The sequence below is a fragment of the Mastigoproctus giganteus genome, chromosome 7, assembly GCF_048544385.1.
Source record: "Mastigoproctus giganteus isolate SK-2022 chromosome 7, ASM4854438v1, whole genome shotgun sequence".
Lineage (NCBI taxonomy): Eukaryota > Metazoa > Arthropoda > Arachnida > Uropygi > Thelyphonidae > Mastigoproctus > Mastigoproctus giganteus.
In genome coordinates this window covers 230,696,167-230,715,056 of record NC_143581.1, presented here as the reverse complement: position 1 = coordinate 230,715,056, position 18,890 = coordinate 230,696,167, and the positions used below count along the sequence as shown (strand labels likewise).

The following is an 18,890-nucleotide window of genomic DNA, read 5'->3' as shown; positions in this document are numbered from 1 at the left end:
AAGAAAGGCTTAAGTTTTGCAAATTACAGTGTCTGTAGACTAGACACCGACGAGGTGATCTGATAGAGGTGTATAAAGCCTTGAATGGTTTGAGCATGCTGAATGCTGATGGGAGTCTTCCTCTTGCTCAGAATAATGACTTGAATGGGCATAAATTCAAATTGAGGGAAGACAGATTTAGGATAGATATGCGAAAATTTGCCTTTATTCAGCGGGTAGTTGGTTGGTGGAACAAACTTCCATCTCTTGTTGTGGAAGTTGATAGCCTAAATAAATTTAAGGCTCAGCTGGACATGTATTTCTGATGCTGCATAAGCTTGCTTTCTTGCATCATATGCCTCTGCTAATGCTAATGCTAATAAATTTAAGGCTGAACTGGACAGGCATTTTGAACGAATGGAGGGGTGAAATGGGAGTTTTTATTTTTATTTTTTGGCTGTTGCTGCATAAGCTTGCTTTCTTGCAACATATTCTCTAATAATGCTAATGCTAAAAAAGCACATCGCTGTTTTTAGTGTTTATTTACAACTTTCCTATGCTTAGTAGAATTTCACACAAGTTTTCATTCACAGATGGCGCCATGCTGCCGGTAACATGGCGTTTGACAGATGTATCGGAGAAGTGGATGTAAAGAGATGATGCTATCATTTGATTACGCTCCCGTGAAATAGTCAGGTTTGTCAACGTTTAATGTAATGAACTCGCTTAGTCCATAATGTTTAGCAATGTGTGAACTTTGTTTAGTCTTTGAGCTCACTTTTTTATGGTTATTCCATTCTGCGGAAACTTTCTAACCGCATGTAAAACGCTTGTAAGTGAATTGTGGGTATGTGTAACTGAGAAATTTAATCGTAATGCCAAAAATATATTAAAAATAAACATTTTATTATATACGTTAAACACCGAAAAGTTGTTTATTATCGAAGTGAAATAGGAGTTGTTCACTATTATAGAATAATGAAATGCGTTAGTTTATTTGTATAGGTTTTACTGGTATTTGTGTAGGTTTTATACAAAGTATCTAAATCGTTCATTTTGATTTTTTTTTATTTTATTTATGGACTGTTATTTTTCCATCATCCACAGGGTTGCCACTTAATTATCGAACTATACTTATAGTAAGACAGAGTGCATGTTAGGCAATGAAGTGGGTCGTGGCCACCCAGGGGGTTTTGAAGGATAGCCGACGGGTCACGGTCATAATGAATTAAAAAAACAAAACGGTGTCACATGCTTGCTGTGATGAATTAGAATGTCGCCGAGAAGTTTACTAAAGGTTTGCTCTTCTTTTTTTTTTTTTTTTTTCGGTAATGTGGTTCCGGTTATAAAGCAGATTAATAAACATTTAACTGAAAACTAAACTTTCTAGTGTCGAATTAAATGTTTTTATTTTTCGACCCCCTAATAGTCAAGTTATTAATCGGAATAAGTTTAACATAATTGCAAAATTTATTGTAACAGATGATTAGGAAGGGCAAAAATTTTATGTAGCCGAACGATTCTACTCCATAAATTTTTTGTGGTGGATTTTTTTTTTTTTTTTTTCTGGTATATTTGCAGTAATATGACATAAATCTATGTGAGTCCTTATATAGTATTTATATCTATGTGATATAAATCTATGTGAATTGTCAATTTGACTTATCACAGCCTGCTTTCTATTTCATTATAATGATAGAGTATGGTGTTACATTGCCTGAAATCAGATAACATCCAACAAAAAAAGTTCAAAGTCTTAGCAGTTTATTTCTATATTTTTCGCCTTTTTTTTTTTTTTTTCTCCAACAAAAACTGTTCCCTCTCAGGACCTCTCAAAAAAAACTTTTGTTAACTCAGCAGTAGCATCCTGTCCTCTGACAGTTCCAGCAGACAAATTTTAATACCGACTCACTGATTGGGGGATTGGTAGTTGATTCTTATTGTACCTTGCTAATAGTATCTTTAGTCTTGTATGTTTTTTTTTTTTTTTTAATACTGTTTTTTGATTTGTTGTTGTTGATACGGGAGTTTGATGGTGCATAAGCTACTTTGGCTATAATGCGCCTTTTTTGATTTGTGAAAGCCAAATGGCCATGAGAGAGTAGACATATTTTTTATTTACTTTACTCCATTGTGTCCAGCAAAGTATAGTTTGTGTAGTGAAACACTGTTTTTCATCATAGTGACATGTTTTTCACTATCCAGAAGCTTCTCAAAGTTCACCACTTTCCTGTATGAGAATTTTCATCAAAAATTAGAGAAATTCTGATAGAGTTTGTGGCCATGAACCTATAAATAAGCTAACCCCAGTGCATTTGCATTTTAGGAAGATGTCATAAAAGTATCCTATGTTAATAGAAACGACCAGAATGTTATTCTGACAGGTAGTATGCAAAAAACTGATGAAACTGAAACAAGATATTGAATAACAAGGCGGTTAAAACTAATGCTCCAACATCCTGTGGAAGCATCAGTTTTACTGCTATTTATCTGTATGAGTCTGTTTGGTGGGAAATAAGCACTGGGAATGCAAAAATGAGTGTGTGTGTGTTATAGGTCTAATGAATCTGATGAGTATAATGAGCAGTTGTCTAGAGAAATAGTGGCCAAGTAAATCAGAATGTCTTCTAATGGGGAATTTTAACTTTCCAGATGTTGACTGGAACTTGTGGGTTGGTCACTTGCACATTAGTAAGACTTTTGTGGATTTATTGGATGACTGTTTTCTACAGCAATATGTTCGAGAGGCAACCAGAGGGAGTAATACTCTTGATCTGAATAGCAGCAGTGATTATTTATGCATTAAGAATTTGCAGATAAAGGACCCACTGGATGACAGTGATCACAATGTACTGATGTGGGAATTACTTAAAATTGTAACTACCATCAAGGCTAAAGGGAAGGGCTTTTTCTTTTGTAAAGGTGACTGCAGAGGTGTCAGACAATTCTTAAATTCCATACAGTGGGATGATGGCAACATCAACTGATGATGTTGCCACCGTTCAGTTTTAAATGGGAAGCCTTCAGAACTTTTGGAGGCTACTAGTCTTTTCATTCCAAATAAGAAATACTGTTCAAGATTTAGGCCGAAATGGATGTCAGAGGAATTAGTGAGGCTCGTTGCAGAGAAGGAAAATGTATCAGATGCATATAAAGTATCAGGTGACACAGAAACTTATGGCAGATATAAACCAGTCACAAGGGAGGTTAGGCAGGCAAAGCAGATTACGAGAAATCTTAGTCAAAGGATGCAAAGAAAAACACCAAAGACTTCTATACAGTCAGTCCTCGTATAGCACGATAGTTGTGTTCCTAGAAACCCTCGTGCAATATGAACAACAGGCCCTATGGGAAAAATAGGGTTAGGTGCCGACCACCCAAGATTGAACACCCATTTGTAACCAAAACATTAACACAATAAAAAAAACACAATAATAACACAATAATAACCCAAACACAATAAATAATCGTAATAAAATACGTAAGTATTTAATTACGATTATTACGTAATAAAATACGTAAGTATTTAATTACGATTATTACGTAATAAAATATTGCTAATGCTTTTGCTTCTATCGTAAGCAAACTTGTTTTTTGTTTGATTTTCTATCCAAACAGATGACAGCCGTTCCATCTCTTCCAATTCTTTGTGTCTTAATCTAATGGATTTTAATTACACTTTGAGTTGTTCCTATCATGAAAGTTGTTTTTATTTTCTCTGCATTCTTTGTAATTCTCGGCGTTGCCTCATTTAGGTCTGTAGCACGTGCAGTATCACATGGTCTTTCATTTCGCTCAAAGCGTTTCACAATTTCATATTTTTTCTCTATCAACAGAGGCGGACTGGCCATAAGCCTTACCGGGAAAACCCCAGTGGGCCGCTGTGATTTTGGCCATAAACCATAGTATGAGACCACTATAAATTTTCCCGGGTAAGAATTTTTGACCCAGTCCGCCTCTGTTTATCGATATTGCTTTTCTTTTTCTCTCTGAATCTGCAGTGTCTTCACCAGGACGCCTCCTTTTCACACCTTTTAAGTATTTTACTCATTTTTAGGGAATAAAGCACAATTACAAAATGAGGAGGCACGCTTGATACATATAAACAAAGCTGCGCGCATGTAGCAACTGAATAAACAACACCGTAAAGGCAGAGATACACTATTAACACCTCACATTTTACTAAAGCACATTTCTGGGAGTTACTATCATAAAACAATAAAAACAATTTCCAGTTGCGTTTCTGCCAGTGGAATCTGTTATAAACTGGTACTAAACGCGATCTAATTGCATTTGCGATTATACCAATAGCTGGAATTGTGTTGGTTTTTACGTTATTATGAGGAAATGTGTTTCCCCTTCACTGATATAAGAAACATAAATACATTTTCAGAATCTTCTCTACATTCCTATCGTGTTGCGTTTGGTTGGGGTGATTCTGCATTCGACTGCCATTTCTTGTAAACACAAAAGCGAATCGTGCATAAGCGAATTCGGTTCGTGTTATATATGACATCGTTTCCCTATTTATAAATTGTGTATGATCGAATTCGTGTAATGTAAACACGTGTTATACGAGGACTGACTGTACTTATGTAAACTCTAGAGGGAAAGGGATGAATCAGATTGGACCACTTAACATAGATGGGTTCACTGTTGATGATCATGCTCAGGTAGCTGATAAACTGAATAAGTATTTTGCCTCTACATTCACACATGGGGAGTTATTCAATGAGGGGAGTGCCAGAAGTTTATCAAACTATAACAGGGAACTAAGTGATTTTGTAATAATTGAGAGCAAAGTGGACGAGAAATTGTTGAAGTTAAACATAAAAAAGGCATCTGGGGTGGACAGGATCTATCCATTTATATAAAAGGAGGCAGCAAAAAATTAAGCAAACCCTTAGCCATAATTATGAGCTTCCTTGGACTCAGGGGGAAGTTCCCATGGACTGGAAGTATGCAAATGTATCACCAATTCACAAAAGGTGACACATGTAACAATAGACCTGTTAGTTTAACTCGTGTTCTGTGGAAAATAATGGAATCACTGGTTAAAGAAGCATTGCAAGATCATCTAGACAAGACTGCATTAATAGTTAAGACAGCATGGATTTGTTAAATGGAGGTCTTGTCTGACCAATTTGATTGGATACTATGATATGTTCACAAAGGGACTGAATGCCAAAAATAATTTTAATATCATATACTTGGATTTCAGGAAAGCTTTTGATACTGTTGCATAGAAGACTGCTGTACAAATTGGAGAGGTATGTCATTAAGGGTAAGTTGTTACAATGGATAAAGGGATGGTTGGGTGGGAGACTACAGAGAGTGGTTATCAATGGACACTGCTCTTTGTGGACAAATGTTATTAGTGGAGTTCCCCAGGGTTCGATGTTGAGCTCTTTGTTGTTTTGTATATTTATCAGTGATATTGATGAAGGTATATCAGGCTTAATGTCCAAGTTTGCAGATGATACAAAGGTTGGCATGGTTGTTAACGACAGTAAAGACAGTATGCTACTCTAACTGGATCTAGATAAGTTGGGAAAATGGGCTGTGAAGTGGCAATTGAAGTTTAACATTGACAAATGCAAAGTACTGCATACGGGTAGGTATAAACCAAAAGAAACTGTGGTACTACACTCAGGAAAGTGAAAAAGGTGTAGTCAAATATGAAGTTCGTTGAGCAGTGCAGACGGGCTGCCAGGGCAGGTCATAGAGCCTTGTCAATGATATATAGCAATTTTGCTAGCAGGGACAGTGAAGTGATTATCTCGTTATACAATGGTCAGGCCACACCTAGAGTACTGTGTACAGGTCTGGAGGTCTCATAATGGGAAGGATGTCGAGTTGCTAGAACAAGTAGAAAGAAAGGTAACAAGATTGGTGAGGGGGAACAAAGGGGTGCTCTTACCAAGAAGGGTTTAAATTTCACAAATTGCAGTGCCTGGAGAGTAGGCACCTCCGATGTGATCTGATTGAGGTGTATAAGGCCTTGAATGAGATGATCAAGCTGAATTATGATTGGATTCTTCCTCTTGCTCAGATTAAGAAAATGAGGGGTGGGGTCATAGATTCCAATTGAAGAAAGACAGTTGTAGAATAGATGTGCGGAAATTTGCCTTTAGCTAGCGGGTAGTTGATTGGTGGAACAGACTGCCATCTTTTGTTCTGGTAGTTGATGGTCTAAATAAATTTACGGCTGAGCTGAACAGGCATTTGGAATGAATGGAGGGATGAAATGTGAGGGTTTTTTTTTTTTTTTGTTGCTGATGTTGCTAAGCTTGCTTTCTTGCATCATATACCTCTCCTAATGCTAATAATTGTGGTATTAACTCTTTACATTTACCAGCTCATGTTACAATGTGAGAACTATAAATTGTACCAGGCATGAGAGGTATTAGAACCTGTAGTAATTAGTACTGTGCGTGGGTTGAAGTTGAAATGAAGAAAGAAAATATTAGTTAACATAAGACTTTAACTTCTATCGATTGTAATTTTCAGGAAATATATATGAAGGAAGGTTGTTCCAGAAAACGGAACTTGAATGAATAAACGAGGAAGAAGAAAAGTTGGTTCTGTGAGTTGGGCAATGAAAGGATTTTGACTACTTGGAGCACATGTTCAGACTGCTTTGGAAGAGAAAGGGGGAAATATGAGCCAAATCAGAAGAACAGTGCTCATGGAAGTATCTGTAGAAAAGGCATGCAGCAGAAATAGAACCATCTGGTTTTGACAGAGGTGGGAACAGAGATGGGCAAAAGTTGTGGCTAGTAGCTTTAGTAAGAGACCAGAATTCCCGGCTACCATTTGGAAAAGAAGCAAGTTTTCTATTCTTTAGCCTGTTCGAAATCTAGTTGGGACTGATTAATAACTGCTTTACAATTGTTGCACGCTTTGATGTAAGCAGAAAATGAACCTGGAGATTTGGAAACAAGCCAACTATAAGTCTGAGCAATAGAAACTGAAATAGAAAGGTTCTCTAATAGTGACTTTTTGGATGTGGGCTCAATCAGAGTCCAAGGCATTTTTCGAATTGTGAGGTAAAAAAAACTGTTTAGCCTGTATGCACAAAAGATGTTTTATTTTATGTGCAAACATCTTTGATGAAAATCAAAACCATTTAAAATTTTAAAATCAAACAGCTAGAACCGAAATTATGAACGATGTAACGTTTTATGCTCTTGCCCGCTACTTATTCTACTGAATCAACATTAGTGACTGATTTAGCATCATTTATGAAGTGTCGTCATTTCCGTCTCGCATTTTCGTTGCCATTTGGGTTTACTTAAGTCCAAAAAATTTGCTAGGTGCCACTAAAGGTGTTATGACATCAAAAATATTGCGCATGTCACTGATTTTGCAAAAATTAAGAATTGAGATTGGCGGAGTAGGGTGGCCTTTAAAAGAGGAGGTTGAAACAGGCGAGTGTCTCTCTCTAAGCCTATTTTATGACCCCAATTTTTGCCCTCTATGCTCTCTTTACTGGGCGCCTCCGTAGCCAGGTGGGAAGGAGCAGCAGTGCGTAGCACGCGCTTCTTGATTAGACCGGGGTTCGAGCCCGTCACCACCAAATACGGAGGATGCGGAAAGGTCAAGGGAATGATCACCGCATATTCCCGGAGCAATATGGCCTTAGTTGCTAATGCTCCTAAAAACCAAATAACAAACAAACAACAAACAAGCTCTCTTTACTGCTGTTAGTGATCACTGTTGCCATAAAGGCTGCTTCTGATAATTCCAATGGAGAGAATGGTTAATTGTTAGTGGTATAGATTATATATATATTTTTTTTTAACTTAAATTGGCATATTAACTTATTTTCTAGAGTAGCTTTATATTCCTAGTTACAATACTTAGTTTAAATTTTAACTTAGAGATTTGACTATTTGAGATTTGATTATTAGTATTGGTAAGGGTATCCAATCCAGGTGTTTTACAAGTTTTGCAGATCCGACGAACGGGGAGTTTTTTATACATATTTAGCCCCTTTGTTGACTAATTTTTATATTAAATTATTTGCTATAAGTAGCTTATAGACCTAGTCAAGATCCTTGGTTTATTCTGAATTGAGACAGCGAGATTTTGGAAGTTAATTAATACTTAAGCGTTCATAGATTTACCGTTCGTAACTTGCCGCCATTGTTATACAATACAACATTATATCCTGTACTAGAAAGCGTTAGCTTAGTATAGTATATAATACTATCAATTAATCAGTAAAATTTATTAATCTTGTTAAACTTCATTGTCAATTAAATTGTACTTTTTAACTAAATACATATAGTGACTTAGATTTTATAAACATAACATAATTAATTAATACATAACTTGATACGGAAGTTATATAATGGAACTCGACAGTGCTTTTTTTTGGGACGGTACGCAATGGTACTGTGCACCGACACCTTTATTAACAGTGACCTGTGAAATTTGGATGCACTGCACTTCGAAATTTGTAATATTCCGTAAATTTTTCCACATGTTCACCTACTATTCAAATAAGCTTAAAATTATTTAACTAAATTTGCATTTTTTACTGTCTATTGTTAAGATGAAATTCTGTGTAAAACTAACCATTTTTATAATTCTAAATTGCTCAGTCGAACCTCTGTTTAACGAATTCCTTTTATAGCGAATTATTTTGACTTCCCCTTAGAAGTTTCATTTAAAATACTTTCTGTTGAGCGAAGAAAATTGTCATATAAAGAACAGATTAGGAGAGAATTAACTCGGTATGCACTTTTCGCATTTTTGGCCTTCAGGCAATTTAGGCAATTAGTCCTGCTGTGCGAATTAAGAGAGCATTCTACAACTTAGTGGTACCTGGTAAAACCTATCCGACCACCTGTCCCACATGTGGAGGAGTCGCACTAGTCGAGTGAGCAGATGAAGGTGTATTCCCAATGGGCTCTGGCCCATTTTCTACTGCAGTCGGTCCAGCCTTTTCCCCGTACAGTGGCCATATTCAAAGAAAATATTCGAAAATTTTATTAAATACAATACACAATTACATTTACTGAACAAAACATTTAATGAGAATTTTTTTTTCATAAATAACAAAATTTAAAATGCTGTTTTCATTCACTTTCCTCATGGCCGGTAGGTTGGACACCTCTGTGAATCAACTGTAAGCGCCCCGTTTGAGAATTAGAAAAGTGATTTTCTTTTACCCCGACAAATAATCATCTGTTGTTTCACAGAAGTACGTTATCCACATTTTTCTGTGGTCACAGTACCTGAATATCTGAATGACACCGACATTTTGGACAGTTTCAAAAAGAAAATAAAAGAAAAAAATTCAAATTTAAAAACTAGTGACAATACCGATGATGAGAGACTGACAACAAAGGTATAATCCTTCTAAACATGAATTGTTGTAATTTGGTGAAAGCGAAGTTAGAAAATTGTCAATTAGGTTACAGTTAAATGAAAGAGATGCAATTCGTGGATTTCGGGGATACCTAATTGACAAGAAGGTTTCGCAAGAATTGAAGAATTTGATGAACGCTTGGAATACGATACCAATTTCATCGAGTGAATGTGAACGAGGATTTTCAAATGAATCTGATCCCCAACCAGCCCTTCGTTGATTACAAAAACAGTTTCTTCACTACTGTTTCTTAAAATTGTAGGCCTGCCACTGATCTGCTTCGATCCAGCAAATTATGTCGATTCATGGCTGCTTCGGAAACGTCATTCAGCAACAGACACATAAAGAGGAAGAAAAGAAGTCGGCATAGGACAGGGGTCGACAACCTGCAACTCATGAGCCGCATACAGCTCTTTTAACACGTAACTGCCGTCTTTACCTTTACAGCTCACATGAAGCACAATTTGAAATGGAGTTAAGAGGACTTAAAAATCAAGGACATATGGAGTGCAAATAAAATGCCCTGAAACTTGAATTTGAGGATTTGGAGAAGCAAAAGGACGGCAATAGATGAGTTTAAAATGCAGACCAAATTGTGTTCGATGCGTGGAGTAGCTTACCGGACCCATATATAAATTTGAAAATATTTGCATTTGGACTTCTCTGTTTTTGGTTCGACATATTTCTGTGAGCAAATATTTTTGAACATGGACTATATTAAAAATAAATCAAGTAACCGTCGTCTGAACAATGCGAGCATGTTTAAAGCTCAGCATGTTTCGTAACAAACATCCAATTCGTACCTAATTGGATGTTTGTTACGTTTTTTCAGTATTAATAAATAATATTTCAAAATATATATTTTTTTAATAAACACCTTCCCACTCTTCCATTTCTTAAAAAACTTTTGCCCGCCGTCCTCCCAGCTTGAGCTGAGGTGCGTCTCTTCGGATTCCCTCTCTCTTTTTTTTTAATTAGATCAAAAATGGCTCTTCACTCAAAAAAGGTTGCCGACCCCTGGCATAGGGTGTCAGATGAGAACTTAATAAAAATTTGGAATATTCTACAAAAACTTTATTATGAAATTATTTTTTACTTATTTTACTCACATTTTACTTATTTTTTTATATACTTGAATAATAAATTTATGCTTAATAAACTGTGTTAATATACTTAATTTGTTGTTCTTATTCTAAAAACATTATTACTAAATTAACAATATCAGAAAAAAAAAATTTAGAGTACTTTTCATATCCTTTTAATTGATAGCAAAGAATGAGTACCAGAACCTATTTTTTTTTTTTTTTACAGAAAAAGCACTGGAACTCGAAGATAATACTCGATACTGAAAAAAATATATAGATATATAGTGTTATAACTGCATTGGGATACAAGTTTCGGGTTATAATTTTGTACTGAAATTGAAATTTTGAAATTGAATCGAAATCATGACTCAGACCAGAGCAGCAAAGCAAAGGGCTCAAGCTAAATGGAGTGCTGTAGCTCAGGGAAGAACTAAGTGAGGCAGTTGCCCTCTGAATCACAGTCTTTTAAAATGCACTGCTTGCTTGATGTTTGTAGAGCAATCAGGTACAGGACATGATATGGCCAAGTGTGCGATGTAAGGAGTGTGAGGAAATCAGGTGACAACTCAGCTTCGATATGGGCCTATATGAGAGCTTGAAGGACAGGGTGGATGCCCTTGAAGGATCTAAATTGAGGGACCCATCAAGCTCTAAGCTGCCCTCATCAACACCAGAGCTTGCACTTGATCATCATGCAACACAGCAGCAACCCCCAAGGTGGATGCGCTGGTCCCATAGCAACTAGTAGTTGTTGGTGATTCTGTTGTCAGGGAAACGGAGAACATGGGGCAAAGGTTGATGACGTTGTAGAGCGGATATCATCTTTTAAGAGCACAAAAGTGTTGTACATGTTGGCATAATGATATTAAGAGTATGATACCGATGGAATTACTTAACAAGTGCAGGTCACTGTTGAAAAAAGCCATGAATTAAGGTTGAATTTGAAAGTGTCTGCAATTCTGCCTAGACACGATAGGAAGGAGTATATGATGAGAGCCTTGTCGATCAATTCGGCCCTAGAAAGATTGTGCAAGGCTCAAGGGGTAAAATTTTTTTCAGCCTGGTCTGTACTTGTTAACAGGAGAGACTGCTTCTACAGGGATGAGATACACGTAAATAGAAAGATTGCAAAAATATTTGCTGATGCTATCGTGGCAGTGTTAGGTTAATCGGAAAACTGCTAGCTTGGGGGGAAACAAGGACTAATAGATTAACAGTAGCCACTGGCAGAGGTGAAAGTGATTCTTGCACTGCTTCTATTGGAATGAGCAGCAGCCTAGAAAACAAGATGCATATTTCAGAGACTGCAGGGAGTCATTGCGGTACAAGTAAACACATGGGTTGTGTTACAGTAGCTAACAATAGGAACAGGTGCATATATACTTGCGTGTACACCAATGCCACGAGTTTGGTAAATAAATTTGATGAATTTGAGGTATTGCTCAAAACATCAAAGGCAGTTATTGTTGGGATATCAGAGATGTGGTGTCACACTGATATAAGGAATGCAGAACTGGAATTTGGGATGTACAATGTGTACAAGAAGGATAGACAGGATAGAAGAGGGAGAAGGGGTTATGCTATTAGTTAAGAAACACATAAAATCCAAGGAAGTGAAGCCATTCAACATCGCTGGACAGGGCAGTGTCGAGTCAGGTGTGACATAAGCATTGGGAGATCAAAATTGAGAGTAGAAGTGTGTTATACACTGTTGACTCTGGTGAGTATAATAAGAAACTGTACAGGGAAATAGTGGGCCAGTAAATCAGAGTTTCTTATAATGGGGGATTTTAATTTCCCAGATATTTACTGGAATTTGTGCGTTGGTCACTCACACGTTAGCAAGGCTTTTGTGGATTAATTGGATGATTGTTTTCTACATGAGCATGTTTGGGAGGCAACTAGAGAGAGTAATACTCTTGATCTGATTATCACTAGTAATTCTTCATGCATTCAAAATCTGCAAATAAAGCAACCACTAGGTGATAGTGATCACAGTGGGCTGAAGTGGGATGTACTCAAAGAGATAACTACCGTCAGGGGTAAAGGGAACGGTTTTTGCTTTTGTAAAGGTGACTACGGTGGTCTGAGACAGTATTTAAATTCTATACTGTGGCACCAACTGATGATGTTACCAACAGCAAATTCAAAATGAGAAGCATTCAAAGAATTAATGTTGGAAGCTACTACTAGGCCTGTCATACCAACAAAGAAATATTGTTCAAGATTTAGGCCTAAATGGATGTCAGATGAACTAATGAGACATATGGCAGAGAAGAAAAATGCATGGGATACATATAAATTAATGGGTGACATGGAAGCCTATGATAGATATAAGCTGGTCTGTAACCAATTCACAAAGGAGATTAGGCAGGCAAAGGCAGATTATGAGAAATCTTTGGTAAAGGATGCAAGGCAAAACAACAGAGTTCTTTACCTATGTAAACTCTAGAAGGAAAGGGATGAATCAGATTGATCAACTGGATATTGACGGTTCAACTGTTGATGATCCTGCTCAGGTGGCTAACAAACTAAATAACTATTTTGCATCTACATTCACACATGAGGAGTTATTCAGGGAGGGGAATGCCAGAGGTGAGTTAAACTCTGGCAGTGAGCTAGATGATTTTGTAATAACTGAGACAAAAGTAGAAGAGAAATTGTTGAAGATAAACATAAAAAAGGCACCCGGGGTCAATGAGATCTATCCAGTTAAATTAAAGGAGGCAGCAAAGGAAGTAAGCAAACCCTTATCCATAATTATGAGAGCTTCATTGGACAGAGGAGAGGTACCCATGGACTGGGGATGTGCAAATATGACCCCAATTCACAAAGGAGGAATAAAGGGTGACACAAGTAATTGTAGACCTGTTAGTTTAACTTCTGTTCCAGGAAAATTAAGAACCACTGCAGGATCATCTAGACAAGACTTCAGGTATAGCTCGGACATAGCATGGCTTTGTTAAGGGAAAGTGTTGCCTGACCAATTTGATTGGATACTATGATGTGGTCACGAAGGAAGTAGATACAGGGAATAACTTTGATATCATATATATTTGGATCTTAGAAAGGCTTTTGATACTGTTGCACATGGAAGACTGCTGAACAAATTGGAGCAGTGTGGCATTGGAGGCAAATTGCTGCTATGGATAAAGGGATGGTTGAGTGGGAGAAGACTGTGTTAATCAATGGACACTGCTCATCGTGGGCTAATGTTATTAGTGGAGTCCCTCAGGGTTCAGTGTTGGGTCCATTGTTGTTTTCTGTATTTATAAATGATATTGATGATGGCATATCAAGCTTAACGTCCAAGTTTGTAGACGATACGAAAGTTGGCGGGGTTATTAAGGACACTACTGACAGTATGCTGCTGCAACAGGATCTAGAAAAGTTGAGCAGATGGGCTGAGAGGTGGCAAATGAAGTTTACCATTGACAAATGTTAAGTTCTACATATGGGAAGCAGTAACTCCAGAGTAACATATCAACTCTGTTGCACTATACTGACAGTGGTAGAGAACAAAAAGGACCTGTGGGTAATTATGCTGGCAGATATGAAGTTTTCTGTGCAGTGCAGATGGTCTGCAAGAGTAGCTCATGCCAACCGTCAGTGATATACAGGAATTTTTCTAGCAGTGTTACTCAAGGTTATGAGTTACATACAGTACTCAAGGCCACACCTTGAGTACTGTATACAGGTCTGGAGGCTTCATTTTAAGAAGGATGTAGAGCTGTTGGAACTAGTATAGAGAAGTGCAACAAGATTAGTGAATGGAACAAAGGTTTGCTCTTAAGAAGAAAGGCTTAAGTTTTGCAAATTACAGTCTCTGGAGACTAGGTACCTACGAGGTGATCTGATTGAGGTATATAAAGTCGTGAATGGTTTGAGCATGCTCAGTGCTGATGGGATTCTTCCTCTTGCTCAGAATAATCACCTGAGAGGGAAGAAATGCAAATTGAGGAAAGAGAGATGTAGGATAGATGTGCGGAAGTTTGCCTTTAGCCAGCAGGTAGTTGGTTGGTGGAACAGACTTCCATCCTTTGTTGTGGAAGTTGATAGCCTAAATAAATTTAAGGCTGAGCTGGACAGGTATTTGGAACGAACAGAGCGGTGAAATAGGAGCTTTGTTTTTTTTTTGGCTGATGCTTTCTTGCTTACTTTCTTGCATCAGATGTGTCTGCTAATGCTATATAGTGGGAAAACGCGACCTGTAGAGTGAAGTAAAATCCACAGGAGCTGGTACAGTCCAGTCTACAGGAATTGCAGTCATTCTACAGAGAAGCAGAATAATTAGCTTGTCTAAGATGATTAATGCAGGGAGGTAAAGTTTGAGGAGTGATCAACAAAAAGGGAAACTAAGTACATTTTCATATATCTGTATACCACCGACCAAGGAACAGCTACTTGCCTGAAGTCAAGAAGGTAGACTTGGTCATACTGTTTCTCTGATACAGAAATCTGTAGATGTCTTCTGAACTTAAATTAACTGCATGGAAATTACAACTGGATTTCTGTATATTCTTAGACAACTGCAGTTTACTGGTGGCTGACTTAACTAGTGTGGAGTACTAAAGTCAAACAGTTTATCTGACCTGGTGGAACAGACCAATCCAACAGTTGTTGGATATTTTAAGATGAGTACTAGCATATTCAGTATTTGTTTATTCTCACTAGGGATTAGAAATCTATAAGTATATTTGAGTTTTTATGTAAACACCTAAGAGTTGGTAGTATCAATGACATATCTGTTAAGGCAGGTCACTGGATAAGCAGAATTTGGCAAATAAATGTCCTTATTACTAAACCAATTATAGGAATTATAAAAATATATTAAAATTTATTGTTAATAAGGAGACTGTTATAGTTATTGTGCGTAAAAAATGGTTCCAACAAGTGTGGAGTGAAATAGTAGTAGTAGTGGCATGTGATGCAAGAAAGCAAATGTATGAGCTTATGCAGCATCAGCCAAAAAAAAAATCATACCATTCCCTCCAAATGCCTGTCCAGTTCCTCCTTAAATTTATTCAACCTATCAACTTCCACAACGACAGATGGAAGTTTGTTCCAGCAATTAACCACCCGCTGGCTAAAGGAAAATTTCCGCACATCTATTCTACATCTGTCTTTTCTTAATTTGAATTTATGCCCCCTTAGATTCGTAATCTGAACAAGTGGAAGGATCCCATCAGAATTCAGCGTGCTCAACCCATTCAAGGCCTTATATACCTCAATCAGATCACCGTGCAGGTGCCTAGTCTCCAGCCACTGCAATTTGCAGAACTTAAGCCTCTCTTGGTAAGAGGATCCCTTCATTCCCCTCACCAATCTTGTTGCCCTTCTCTGTACACGCTCAAGTAAATCTACATCCTTCCTAAAACGAGGCCTCCAGACCTGTACGCAGTACTCAAGCCGTGGCCTGACCTTTGCCTTATACAGAGGGATAATCACCTCCTTTTCCCTGCTAGCAAAATTCCTATACAGGGTGTTTCAGTTAAACGTTTCAGAACTTCTAAGAGGGGTAGGGTACATCCTGACAACTCGAAATCATATAGCAATGTGCGGTCGGAAATGCTTTCCTGAAGCGGTGTTGTACACAGAAGCACCATAAAGAAAAGAGACCGTAAGTGAGAAATCGTTTTAATAATACATGAAAAGGAGCAAAAGGTACATGGATTAAAGTAAGTGTTCGAAGTTTCTTCCACGGGCTACAATGCACGCCTCACATCTCCGACGCATGGACATCCGAACATTCTGGAATACTCCAGGCGAATTTCGAATTTCTTCGGTAGCTACTGCGATTCTTGCAACCAGCTCCTCAGCATTGTCAACAGGGGTGTCATAAACTAGCGATTTCATATGACCCCAGAAATAAAAATCAAGACATGATAGGTCGGGTGACCGAGCAGGCCAACGCACGGGACCACCACGTCCCGTGCGTTGACTTGCGAGATCACCTCATCTGACCTTACCTGTTACCGTGTCGTCTAACCGGACCTATCTACTTGATCTTTCTGCAGCAAGTATTGAGAGATGAACAGATTTCTGCATCGACGCAACAGACAATGTGGTTCCAACACGATGGAGCCCCTGCCCATTATAGTGGAGATGTTCGTAACTACCTGGATGTCACATTTGGTCAACAGTGGATCGGACGTGGTGGTCCCGTGCGTTGGCCTGCTCGGTCACCCGACCTATCATGTCTTGATTTTTATTTCTGGGATCATATGAAATCGCTAGTTTATGACACCCCTGTTGACAATGCTGAGGAGCTGGTTGCAAGAATCGCAGTAGCTGCCGAAGAAATTCGAAATTCGCCTGGAGTATTCCAGAATGTTCGGATGTCCATGCGTCAGAGATGTGAGGCGTGCATTGTAGCCCGTGGAAGAAACTTCGAACACTTACTTTAATCCATGTACCTTTTGCTTCTTTTATTATTAAAACGATTTCTCACTTACGGTCTCTTTTCTTTATGGTGCTTCTGTGTACAACACCGCTTCAGGAAAGCATTTCCGACCCCACATTGCTATATGATTTCGAGTTGTCAGGATGTACCCTACCCCTCTTAGAAGTTCTGAAACGTTTAACTGAAACACCCTGTATATCATTGACAAAACCCCATGACCTGCCCTGGTAGCCTGTCTGCATTGCTCAGAAAACTTCATATCTGACTGCACAATTTCTCCCAGGTCTTTTTCATTTTCTACCACCTTAAGTGTAGTACCACACAGTTGGTACGTTTCTCTGGGGTTACTTCTACCCATATGTAGTACTTTGCATTTGTCAAGGTTAAACTTCAGTTGCGACTTCTTAGCCCATCTGCCCAAATTATCTAGATCCTGTTGCAGTAGCACACTGCCATTACTGTCATTAACAACCCTGCCAACCTTTGTATCATCTGCAAACTTCGACATTAAGCCTGATATACCTTCATCAATATCATTGATAAATATACAAAACAACAGTGGACCTAACACCGAACCCTGTGGGACTCCACTAATAACATTAGTCCAAGAAGAGCAGCACCCATTGATTTCCACCCTCTGTCATCTAGCACTTAACCATCCTTTTATCCATTGTAGCAACTTACCCTTAATACCATTCTGCTCCAATTTGTACAATAGTCTTCCATGCGCAACAGTGTCAAAAGCTTTCCTGAAATCCAAATATATGATATCAAAATTATTTTTCGCATCCAGTTCCTTTGTAACCACATCGTAATATCCTATCAAATTTGTCAGACAAGACTTTCCCTTAACAAACCCATGCTGTGTCTGAATTATTGCTGCAGTCTTGTCTAGATGATCCTGCAATGCATCTTTAACCAGCGACTCCATTATTTTACCCAGAACAGAAGTTAAACTAACTGGTCTGTAATTACTCGTGTCACCCTTCGATCCCCCTTTGTGAAATGGGGATACATTTGCACATCTCCAGTCCATGGGAACCTCCCCTGAGTCCAAGGATGCTCTCATAATTATGGCTAAGGGTTTGCTTAGTTGCTTTGCCGTCTCCTTTAATATAACTGGATAGATCCCATCCACCCCAGGTGCTTTTATTACGTTTAACTTCAACAATTTCTCTTCCACTTTGCTCTCTGTTATTACAAAATCATTAAGTATCTTGCTACAATTTGATAACCTTCTGCCATTTTCAAACCTTAATAATTCTTCACGTGTGAATGTAGATGCAAAATACTCATTCAGTTTGTTTGCTATCTGAACAGGATCATCAACAGTCGAACCATCGAAATCTGAGTGTCAGTATTGTTTATGAATGGAGAAGTGTTCTTTACCAAATTGAGGGCTCATATGTAATTTGCCCAATGTACATATATTTTACAATAACTTAATATCCTGCATTTGTGAAATAATTAGTGAGTTTTACTAATTATAATAATATTAAAGCTTGAAATGTTGTTTTTACTTGGTGTCTTTTTTATTGTCTCTCTGTTATTTACTTAGGGCAGTCCCTGAAGAAAGGTTTCTTCTGCTAGGCAAAGTAATATTTTTGTTTTTGGTTATAACAATTTAGTATACAAAGGAAAAATTAGCTAACACCTACAATGCAAACAGTATCATGTAGATGTAGTTTTTGTGTGTGTGTGTGTGTGTCCGTGTCCGATGGTATTAGATCTGGTAAAATGGAGAATGGTCCAGGATTTGAAAGCCGCACTTGTGCATCGTAGCATAGCTATGATAGATTTGTGAGTAGGTGTGTGGTCCTGTAGAACAAGACTCCTTTGCTGAATTTTCATCAGTGTTTGTCTTTGATGTTTTTATGCAAACACCTCAAAAGGTTTGTATAATCTGCTCCTGTAACTGTCTGAACTTTCTCAAGGTAATCCACTATCAATACTCCATCAGCATGACAAAAAATCAATGCCATCATGTTGCCAGCAGAAGGAGTTAACTTTGCTTTCTTTGGAGGGCAAAAACTGTTGTGTTCCC

The 18,890-nt window shown here is 37.9% G+C and overlaps 1 protein-coding gene across 1 annotated transcript in view; it reads left to right on the top strand.

Annotated features, from left to right (window-relative positions):
* Positions 1 to 597: 597 nt before the first annotated feature.
* LOC150083765 (tyrosine-protein phosphatase non-receptor type 13-like) overlaps positions 598 to 18,890 on the top strand; it is a 478,105-nt gene continuing 459,812 nt past the window's right edge. Inside the window, exon 1 of the mRNA XM_090378206.1 lies at positions 598 to 675. The gene's annotated coding sequence lies outside the window, so the exon portion shown is untranslated. The remainder of the gene's footprint in view (positions 676 to 18,890) is intronic.